Here is an 11,696-nt window from a genome sequence, read left to right on the forward strand (position 1 = left end):
TTGGGTAAATACCTCATAGGATTATTCCTGGATTATAGGGTAGTTGCATTTTTAACTTTTTGAGGAACCTCCATATTGTTTTCCACAGTGACTGCACCGGTTTGCATTCCTACAACGATATAAGAGGGTTCATCTTTCTCCACATCCTCACACGACACCCGTTGTTTCTTGTGTTGTTGATTTTAGTCATCCAAGGGCCAGGTGATACCTCATTGTGGTTTTGGTTTGTGTTTCCCTGATAATGAGTGATGTTGAGCATCTTTTCATGTTCTATTGGCCATCTGTATGTCCTCTTTAGAAAAATTTCCACTCATGTCTTCTGCATATTTTTAACTGGATTAGTCATTATTTGGGTGTTAAGTTTGGTAAGTTCTTTATATATTTTGGATATTAACCCTTTATCAGGTATGTCATTTGCAAATATATTCTCCCATTCTGTAGGTTGTCTTCTACTTTTGTTGATCTCATTTGCTGTGCAGAATCCTTTTATTTTTAAGTAGCCCCAATAGTTTGTTTTCGCTTTTGTTTTCCTCGCCTCACGAGACATACCTAGAAAGAAATTGCTATGGTTAATGTCAGAGAAACTACTGCCTCTGTTCTCTTTTAGAATTTTTATGGGTTCAAGTCTCACGGTTAGGTCCTTAACCTATTTTGAATTTATTTTTGTCTATGGTGTGAGAAAGTGGTCCAGTTTCACTCATTTGCATGTAGTTATTCACGTTTCCCAACAATATTTGTTGGAGAGGCATTCTTTTTCCCATTGGATATTCTATCCTGCCTTGTCAAAGATCAGTTCACCACATAATTGTGGGTTTATTTCTGGGTTTTCCATTCTGCTCTACTGATCTCTGTGTCTACTTTTGTGCCAATGCCAAACTGTTTCAATTATTCTAACTTTATAATATAACTTGAAGTCCAGAATTGTGATGCCTCCAACTTTGCTTTTCTTTTTCAAGGCTGCTTTAGCTATTTGGGGTCTTTTGTGGTTCTATACAAATTTTAGGATTCTTTGTTCTAGCTCTGTGAAAAATGCTGTTGTATTTTGATAGGGATTATATGAATGTGTAGATTGCTTTGGGTAGTGTAGACATTTTAACTATATTTGTTCTTCCAGTCCATAAGCATGGGATGTCTTTCCATTCTTTTTGTCATCTTCCATTTCTTTCATTGGTGTTTTATAGTTTTCAGAGTACAAGTTTTTCACATCTTCCATTAGGTTTATCCCTAGTTATCTTATTACTTTTAGTGCAATTGCAAATGGGATTTTTTTCTTAATTTCTCTTTCTGCTGCTTCATTATTGATGTAGATAAATACAACAGATTTCTGTACATGATTTTGTAGCCTGTGAATTTACTGAACTTGTGTATCAGTGCTAGTAATGTTTTGGTGGAATCTTTTGGGTTTCCTGTATATAGTATTATGCCATCTGCATGTAGTGAAAGTTTTACTTCTTCCTTACCAATATGGATGCCTTTTATTTCTTTATGTTGTCTGATTGCTAGATCCAGGATTTCCAGTATTGGGTTGAATAGAAGTGGTGAAGTGGACATCCCTGTCTTGTTTCTGACTTTAGAGGAAAAGTTCTCAGTTTTTCCCTATTGAGAATATTAGCTGTGAGTTTTCCATATATGCACTTTATTATGTGAAGGTATGTTACCTCTAAATGTACTTTGTTGAGAATTTTTATAATGAATGGATGTTCTACTTTGTCAAATGGTTTTTCTGCATCTAGTGAAATGATCACAAAATTCTTATCCTTTCTCTTACTGATGTGATGTATCACATTGGTTAATTTGCAAATGTGGAACCACTCTTGCAACCCAGGAATAGATCCCACTTGACTGTGGCAAATGATTTTTTTTAAGGTATTAGTGGATTCCGTTTGCTAGCATTTCATTGAGAATTTTTGCATCTATGTTCATCAGAGATATTGGCCTGTGGTTCTTTTTTTCAGTGGTATCTTTATGTGGTTTTGTTATCAGGATAATGCTGACCTCATAGAATGATTTTGAAATTTTTCATTCCTCTTCTGTTTTTTGGAATAATTTGAGAAGAATAGGTATTAATTCTTTTAAAAATATTTGGTAGAATTTTCCTGTGAAGCCATCTGGTCCTGGACTTTTGTTTGTTAGGAGTGTTTGAATTACTGATTCAATTTCTTTGCTGATTATCAGTGTGCTCATGTTTTCTATTTATTCCTGTTTCAGTTTTGTTACATTCTATTTCTAGGAATTTATCCATTTCTTCCAGGTTGTCCAAAAATATAGAGTTTTTCATACTATCTTATAATTATATTTCTATAATGTTGGTTGTTATTTCTCATCTCTTATTTGTGATTTTATTTATTTGGGTCTTTAACTTTTCTTTTTGATAAGTCTGGTTAGAAGTTTATCAATTTTATTAATTTTTTCAAATAACCAGCTCCTGGTTTCATTGATCTTTTCTATTTTTTTTTCTATATCACTTATTTCCTACTCTAAGCTTTATTATTTCCCTCTACTGTTTTTTTTTTCTTTTTTTCTTTTTCTAGCTCCTTTATGTATAAGGTTAGGTTGTTTAATTGAGATTTTTCTTGCTTATCAAGGTAGGCTTATATTGCTATATACTTCCCTCTTCAGACTGCTTTTGCTGCATCCCAAAGGTTTTGAGACTGCGTTTTCATTTTTATTTGTTTCCATGTCTTTTTGTTTACTTCTCTGATTTCCTGGTTGACCCATTCACTGATTCTGGTATGTTGTTTAACTTCCATGTATTTGTGGTCTTTCCAGAATTTGTCTTGTAGTTGACTTCCAGTTTCATAGCACTGTGGTCAGAAAAGATGCATGGTATGGCTTCAGTATTTGTTTACTAATATGTGATTTGATCTGGAGAATTTTCTATGTGCTCTTGAAAAAGAAAGTGTATTCTGCTGTTTTAGGATAGAATGTTCTGAATATATCTGTTAAATCCATCTGGTCCAATGCATCCTTCAAAGTGATTGTTTCTTGTTGATTTTCTGTTTAGATGATCTGTCCATTGATATAAGTGGGGTGTTAAAGTCCTCTTTGGTTATTGTGTTATTATCGATTAGTTCCTTTGTATTTATTAATCATTTCATATATTTGGGTGCTCCCATGTTGGGTGCATACATATTTATAATTGTTATATCTTCTTGTTGAAACATCCCCTTTATTATTATATAATGCTCTTTTGTGTCTCTTATTACAGTCTTTGTTTTGAAATCTAGTTTGTTGGATGTAAGTATTGCTACTTCAGCTTTCTTTAGGCATTGATTTGCATGATAAATGTTTCTCCATCCCTTCATTTTCAATCTCCAAGTACTTTTGGGTCTAAAATGAGTCTCTTGTAGGCAGCATATAGATAAGTCTTGTTTTTTTATTCACTTTGACATCCAATGTCTTTTGATGGAGCATTAAGTTCATTTACATTCAAAGTAATTATTGATAGCCTGTATTTATTGCCATTTTATTACTTGTTTGGGGGGTATTTCTGGAGATTTTCTCTGATCCTTTCTTTTCTTTCTCTCTTTCATATTTTACTGGTTTTCTTTAGTGATATAGTTACATTTCTTTATTCTTTTCCTGCTTATTAGTGGTTTTTGATATATGGTTATCATTATATATATATGGTTATCATTAGGTTTTTATATAAACTCTTCTGAAAATAACAGTCTATATTAAGTTGATGGCCATTCACATTTGAACCTATTCTTCTCTTCTCTCCATGTCTTAGTTATACGTTATTAAATTTTATATCATTTGTGTGTGTGTGTGAGTTCCTTGACTGATTTTTACAGAAATATTAGTTTTTACTGCTTTTGTGCTTAATACTGCCTTAATACTGTCACTTTTAGTCTCTCTACCCAAAGAATCCCCTTTAATATTTCTTGCAGGGCTGGTTTAGTGGTCACAAACTCTCTTAATTTTTGTTTGTTGGGCAAACTCTATCTCTTCTTCTATTCTGAATGATACCCTTGCTAGATAGAGTACTCTTGATTGCAGATTTTTCCAATTCAGCGCTTTGAATATATCACAGGTTTGCCTAGATTTTAAATGCCAGCATTTATAGGTTATAAAATGTGTCCAGTGATAACTTTCCACTGGCTTACTTTGACAATCAATAGGTCAATATTGATGTTGTATTATAAGTTCTTAAATTTTGAGCATTTAAAAAGGAAATTTCTAAACTAGAATATTATTAATCAATATTATACTTGACTTAGCTTTATATTACTTAATCCATCTCTTTTATTTTATCTTTTATATTGCACACAGTTTTTTCATGCATTGGGAGATTTGTATTTGTTTTATTTTCTTTTTGGTGGGATAATTGGTTTTTAGTTTTCCATGTTTGAATGGTTACAAGGATTCTCAAATGAAATGAATGAAGGATAAACACATACATTACAATTAATTACAATGTCATTTTCCCAAGTAGTGTCCCCAGTTTTGATATGACCATAATCTCTAATACAGTATGCTGTTTCAGATTGGAAGCAAAGGAAAGCCAGGTGGGCACAAACTATGTTATATGTACATATGCTCACACATATACATATGTACACACATACGCACACAAAATTTTCTCACGCAGACTTTTGCCTGAAACTGTTTTTGTTGATTGTGGACAAAGCCTCTTCCACCTTTTTGGATTTAAATTTCTTACCTGTAAAATGGTAGTGTAGGAGATGGTTAGTATTTTTCAAACTGACATCTATAGATCTAAGTGCCCACCAGTCTTCCAGAAAAATTTACAAGTATTTTGTTTTCATAATTATGATAATATAACTGTACATACATCTTGTAGATCATTTAGATGAACACCTTGTAACTGGACATGTTCATGAAGCCAAAACCTAAATCTGTAAGAGTTTTTGAACACGTAGAATCTTTGTCATTTTCAAAGGTGTTCTTGATAGTCTACAAATGCTCAGATGTAAGAAACATTTCTTACATTCCTTTCAGCATTTAATATTTATTTTAACATATGATATTCATTTGTTTTAAATGAGCTACTAGCAGAAGGCAACACACCACAGAGGAAAGACAAATTGATTTTTCTCTACTATTTCTGGGTGTTCAGCTCCTACAAGCATTTCAAAAGAAGCAAACCAATTTAGAAGACTGTTGGGCATGTGATAGCTAAAGCAAAGCTGCAATAATGCTGTGAAAGAAAACTGACAACCTCCTAGAAGTGTTTGCTGAAACATCTAGCATAATGATGGTAATCTGGAGAGTTTCTTGGCAGAGTGTGTGGAAGGGATGAGCTCTAAGGGAAAACAAAAGCCAAAAAATAAAACGTATTTGTAACATCAATGATACCGTAGCAAAGAATGTTAAGAGTTTCAAGGAAATACAGCCACAAGTGCACTAATCTGTCCCATAAACTTTCAAAATAATTGAGCTTATGCAGAGATGAGGTTATGAACAAAGGAACTGTAGAATAATAAGAGCAATTGATCAAAAGGCAGATTGGTTGCTGGTCAGACACAGAATGGACATACTCCAAGGGGGAAGATGGTTCAGAATATTTATACTAAGTAGTTAGAATAACTCCAGAGAGAAGGAAATAGGTGGCAGATAGGCTAATATCTATTGGGCTTCCAACATTCATTTGTTTATAACTAAGATCATCCACCAACAAAAGTGATAGATTCAAACTCTGTCTCCATTAACAAATAGTTTAAGATCCACAGTTTTTTTGTCAAAACCACCAAATAGGGCAATATTCAAAAATTGTCAAATACAATATTTTTTGCTTTTAAGAGGCAATATAATTAACTATTTAGTTGCTATATTGTGTAACTTTCCTGATTTGATTATTTGAGTTTTATTTGATTTAGTCTGTTAATATGAGTATAATCATGTTTCTGTTACCAAATACTTAATGGCTAAATTTTTTTTTAAGATTTTATTTATTTTTTTTACAGACAGAGATCGCAAGTAGGTAGAAAGGCAGATGGGGCGGGAGGGAGCAGGCTCCCCACTGAGCAGAGATCATGCCCACTGAGCCACCCAGGCGCCCCTAATGGTTAAAATTTTTCGCTGAACAATTATAACTAAAAATTCATAACTGAATAGGAATTTTATTATAAAACATATCACATCCTATAATCTGTTCTTACATATATGTTTTATTTTGGTACATAGACTAGAGGAAATAAATTATGAAATTATAACTAATTTTAAAAAGCAGTTTATTTCTTTATAAAGAGAATTTTTTAATTGTAAAGAAGCCTCCTTATGTTTCCATATATTCATTCCTGATTAAACACCACAAAAATAAAACCAAAAACCCAGATAAAACCAAAACTAGACATCTAAGTTGAATCTTCCCTGCCTTTTGTACCAATAGTGAAAATGCAACCACCTTGAACAACTTTGTAGGAAACATGCAACTGACCTAGAGGTCAAAGATAAACAACAGAACAGGCCATATTTTATTATGAGGTTAGCACACATAAAAGAAAGAGCAAACATCTCTCTCCCTGTTTTCATAATTCACAGGATTAAAAGCAACAGCTGGCTTAGCCTTCCTAAAACCATCTATCATCACAATTGCCTAACACTGTCTTAACAGAGAAGCTGTTTCAACCAAACTGAAGATATATGAAGGGAAATAGCTTATCATTTCTGTTCTGGGACTTCTAGATGACTGAATCCTATTAATTCTACAGCACACCCTCTCATATTCCCCCTGAGCTTAGAACAGTGTCTCAACATTTCACAAGTTTGTGTAAGAGCCTCCCGATTTTGCCATGTCCATGTGCCTCCTAGACTAACAGTTCTCTTAATTTTTTGAGTATTTAACTATTGTAAATTAAGTACATTTATTCTTAAAATGTACAACTCATATTAGGTCATCAGCAGGAAACCAGTGTCACTTGTCATGAATGTAGTAAGTACAGAATACTAATATACACATACTATCTGAATCTTCTTGCCTATCAATGCTCTGAGTATGGGGCTGCATGCCCCTTTTTAAAAAGAGTAATAGCAAGTGTTAAAGAATATTAAAAACTTGAGATAATAAAAATCAGACTCTCTTCTTAAAAGGTAGTTGAGAAGGAGATAAATATTTTTCTCATTATGTGAGTGAATGTCATGTTATCTTCTACAGTCATCTGATGTCTTGCCCTCAGTAAGAAGATGACTTTCTGAAAATGCAGGTGGGCGCCAGGTATCACAAGGCCACGACTAATGAGAGTTCATATCCTTTCTAGGTACTTCAGACAGAAATCTTATCGAGTTCTGTTATGACTCAGCTTATTCTATCTGGTCTCCCCAAGCTGAGGTGGAGTCTGTTCAGCACTTACAAGAGACATAACAAATTGTATCCTCCAAAGACTCTTCTCTGCATTTGTCCTCGTCGTTCCTTTCTCCTGATACTGTTCTTTCACCATGTTGGCTCCAAGTTTGTTAACATACACTAGCTATTATATGAGACTCAGAGCAGCTAAGGATTATAAATTAAACACAATTTAATTCATAAGAAGATTCAGCAGAGGGGCACCTGGGTGGCTCAGTTGTTAAAGCTTCTGCCTTCAGCTCAGGTCATGATCCCGCGGTCCTGGGATGGAGCCTCTCATCCGGCTCCCTGCTCATTGGTAAGACTGCTTTTTCCTCTCCCACTCCCCCTGCTTATATTCCCTCTCTCGCTGTCTCTCTCTCTCTGTCAAATAAATAAATAAAATCTTTTAAAAAAAGATTTGGCAGAAATGTGAAGTTTGGAGCATGCTGCTGTTTCCAAGTTTACTTACATTCTGTGTTAGGTTGAAGTCAGAGTTGTGATTTTGTTTTCTCCTCAGTTTCATCAATCATTAAATGTTTAAAATGCAGTTTTTGTTTGCCTCCAAAGTCTGCCACTAATCAACCTATAACTCTGTTTCTAGAAACAAATGATAAAACTTGACAAAATAAATTATGCCAAATCACATCAGGACTTTGGTCAATTAACATCACCTGGCTGAACATAATCAATTTAAATCTCTGAGATTCAAATCCAAAGCATATCCTCTTCCTTTAGTTCTCTGATAAGAGCTTTACTTCCTTAATTAATGTCATTCTCCTTTTTTATTACTAATAGTTCACCTACTTTTCATTTCTATATTCCCCTCTGGTGCCTATCATAGAGTTTTTATACTTAAAAACCAACTAAATCTTTTCTGAATTAGTTTAAGGAAGAATAACTAGGAAGTGATTATATTCACATAACCCCTATTACAGTTTTTACAAACAATATGTTGATTTTATAAAGAGGGTTATCTATTTCTTCTTGCATAACAATATATTGAATCTCTAATAAAATGAGCTTTGAAAATATAACATTTGGGAGGTTAACTTTGCATTTTAAAATCCAACATGTACAATTTTTCCATGCATGACAATGTTCAGTATAAGGCACTCCCTTCTTCCCCAAGAATGGAGAAAGTCATACTTTTTATTTCATTTAATAGAAATACAAATCAGCCCTCAGAGAACTTACTTCACTAAAGGTTTATTTTTTATAAGTTAAAACTACCACAACAATGTCACATAGTAACAACTTATATTCAGATATAGAGGTTAAAGCTTTTGGAGTTGTTCCATAAAAACAGAACCAGCAGAGTCCTTTAAAATGTTTATATTTTTGATCTAACTATAATTTATTACTGAATAAGATATGAATCAAAGTTTACCATTCTCCATATTTTCATTGTTTTAAAAATGTGTCTGAAGTGGTGAATTATTTCCTCATTGGAATTTTAATCCATTGCACATGTTCTATTTTATAAATTATTCAACAAATAATCTGCTCTTATGTGTTAGGCATTTCAAGTATATAATGATTAATCAGTTTTTGTCCATTCCGTTTAGTTGGGGCTCTTTGCTCTCAAGTAAAAGAAACACATTACAGCTGGCTGCAGATTAGAACAGTTAGTATAGAAGGAATGTGAGTGAAATTGTTAAACTATAAAGAATGGCTCATAGAAAGTCAAGGACAAAAGCTCAAGGGAATAGAGGGTAACAACCACGGGAAACTCTGCATTCCTCATCCCAGGGTTCCTCTTCCTTGCTTTAGACCCCTGATTTAAAATGGATAAATGACATAACCACACCCTTCAATTAATAGGAAACCTTGGTATATGCTGTGAATTCTGCTCTAGATGCTGCCTCATTTTCTCAGTGACCCAAGCTTTTTATATGGTTATATTTTTTAAATTTTTTTAAAAAGATTTTATTTATTTGTTTGAGAGAGAAAGAGAGACCACAAGTGGGTTGAGAGGGGGCAGAGGAAGAAGGAGAGGGAGAATCAGACTTCCCACAGAGCAGGAATTCCAACCTGGGACTCTATTCCAGGGCTCTGGGATCATGAGCTGAGCCAAAGGCAGACAATCATCTGAGCTACCCAGACACCCTTGATCCAAGCTTTTTAAAGAGAAATATGATTGTTGGGCATACGTTTCCAAACAAGGCCAATTGAGTGATAGGTCAGATTGGGAGCTGCCACCCCTTTTTCCACAAAAAAAAAGTCTCACTTGCTCAGGAGGATCTGGGGTGAGCAGGGTCTCCTAAGTGTGAGTGGGCTTTCTCATCCATTTCCCTCCAAAAGCTTGTGATTTTGTTGAGGTAGGTAAGCATATTATCCAAAGCCTTTTATGCATATTCAGAGGTAAAATCTAATTTTATCCATTCATTTCTTTAAATAATATGTTGACATAATAAAAATATTTTTCTCTGTCACTTTCCAAGTAAAAATTTTAGCAGGTTATAGACTCAATTCTATTTTCTCAGGTATTTTTCAGTATAGATATTTTTAACTCTAGTTAAAAATTTTTAAAACTATTTCCTAAGATTCCATTCAGCTCTGTGTATCTAGCTTCATAATATACTGGTACTAATATTTGCCTTTTAGTTTTGCTCTGGTCAAGAGTGGGAGAAAAAAACTCATTTTTTATCTTTGCTCAAGGAAATCAGCAATAAACCATGCTTTTAAGTCTTGGAGAAGTGTTTGTACTGTAAAAATTATTCAGTACAAAGATTTTTGAAAAATTCCATGCAGTTTATTTTTGAAGCTCTTTCCTTTTTACATTAATTCCTCTTTTATTATTCCCTTCATGTTCTCCATTTGATGCTGTCATTTTTGTTATTTCTAAGTGTTTTCCATTTCCATTTATTTGGAAATAAAAATGTATACTATTTAAATATAGTATTTTGATTGTTTAATGGATAGTCTCTCTCTAGTTCTTATTTTATTTAATGACACATCATACTGTCTTTCATTAGTTAGGCTGATACTTTGGCTATTCTATTTCTTTTTTTTTTTTTTTTTCCCAATTTATTTATTTTCAGAAAAACAGTATTCATTATTTTTTCACCACACCCAGTGCTCCATGCAAGCTGTGCCCTCTATAATACCCACCACCTGGTACCCCAACCTCCCACCCCCCCGCCACTTCAAACCCCTCAGACTGTTTTTCAGAGTCCATAGTCTCTCATGGTTCACCTCCCCTTCCAATTTACCCAAATTCCCTACTACTCTCTAACGCCCCTTGTCCTCCATGCTATTGGTTATGCTCCACAAATGAGTGAAACCATATGATAATTGACTCTCTCTGCTTGACTGATTTCACTCAGCATAATCTCTTCCAGTCCCGTCCATGTTGCTACAAAAGTTGGATATTCGTCCTTTCTGATGGAGGCATAATACTCCATAGTGTATATGGACCACATCTTCCTTATCCATTCATCCGTTGAAGGGCATCTTGGTTCTTTCCATAGTTTGGCGACTGTGGCCATTGCTGCTATAAACATTGGGGTACAGATGGCCCTTCTTTTCACGACGACATCTGTATCTTTGGGGTAAATACCCAGGAGTGCAATTGCAGGGTCGTAGGGAAGCTCTATTTTTAATTTCTTGAGGAATCTCCACACTGTTCTCCAAAGAGGCTGCACCAACTTGCATTCCCACCAACAGTGTAAGAGGGTTCCCCTTTCTCCACATCCTCTCCAACACATGTTGTTTCCTGTTTTGTTAATTTTGGCCATTCTAACTGGTGTAAGGTGATATCTCAATGTGGTTTTAATTTGAATCTCCCTGAGGGCTAATGATGATGAGCATTTTTTCATGTGTCTGGTAGCCATTTGTATTTCTTGATTGGAGAAGTGTCTGTTCATATCTTCTGCCCATTTTTTGATGTGTTTGTCTGTTTCGTGTGGGTTGAGTTTGAGGAGTTCATTATAGATCCTGGATATCAACCTTTTGTCTGTACTGTCATTTGCAAATATCTTCTCCCATTCCGTGGGTTGCCTCTTTGTTTTTTTGACTGTTTCCTTTGCTGTGCAGAAGCTTTTGATTTTGATGAAGTCCCAGAAGTCTATTTTCGCTTTTGTTTCCTTTGCCTTTGGAGACGTATCTTGAAAGAAGTTGCTGTGGCTGATATCGAAGAGATTACTGCCTATGTTCTCCTCTAAGATTCTGATAGATTCCTGTCTCACGTTGAGGTCTTTTATCCATTTTGAGTTGATCTTTGTGTACGGTGTAAGAGAATGGTCGAGTTTCATTCTTCTACATATAGCTGTCCAGTTTTCCCAGCACCATTTATTGAAGAGACTGTCTTTTTTCCACTGTATATTTTTTCCTGTTTTGTCGAAGATTAATTGACCATAGAGTTGAGGGTCCATATCAGGGCTCTCTACTCTGTTCCACTGGTCTA

Source organism: Neovison vison, chromosome 6 (assembly GCF_020171115.1).
Source record: "Neovison vison isolate M4711 chromosome 6, ASM_NN_V1, whole genome shotgun sequence".
NCBI lineage: Eukaryota > Metazoa > Chordata > Mammalia > Carnivora > Mustelidae > Neogale > Neogale vison.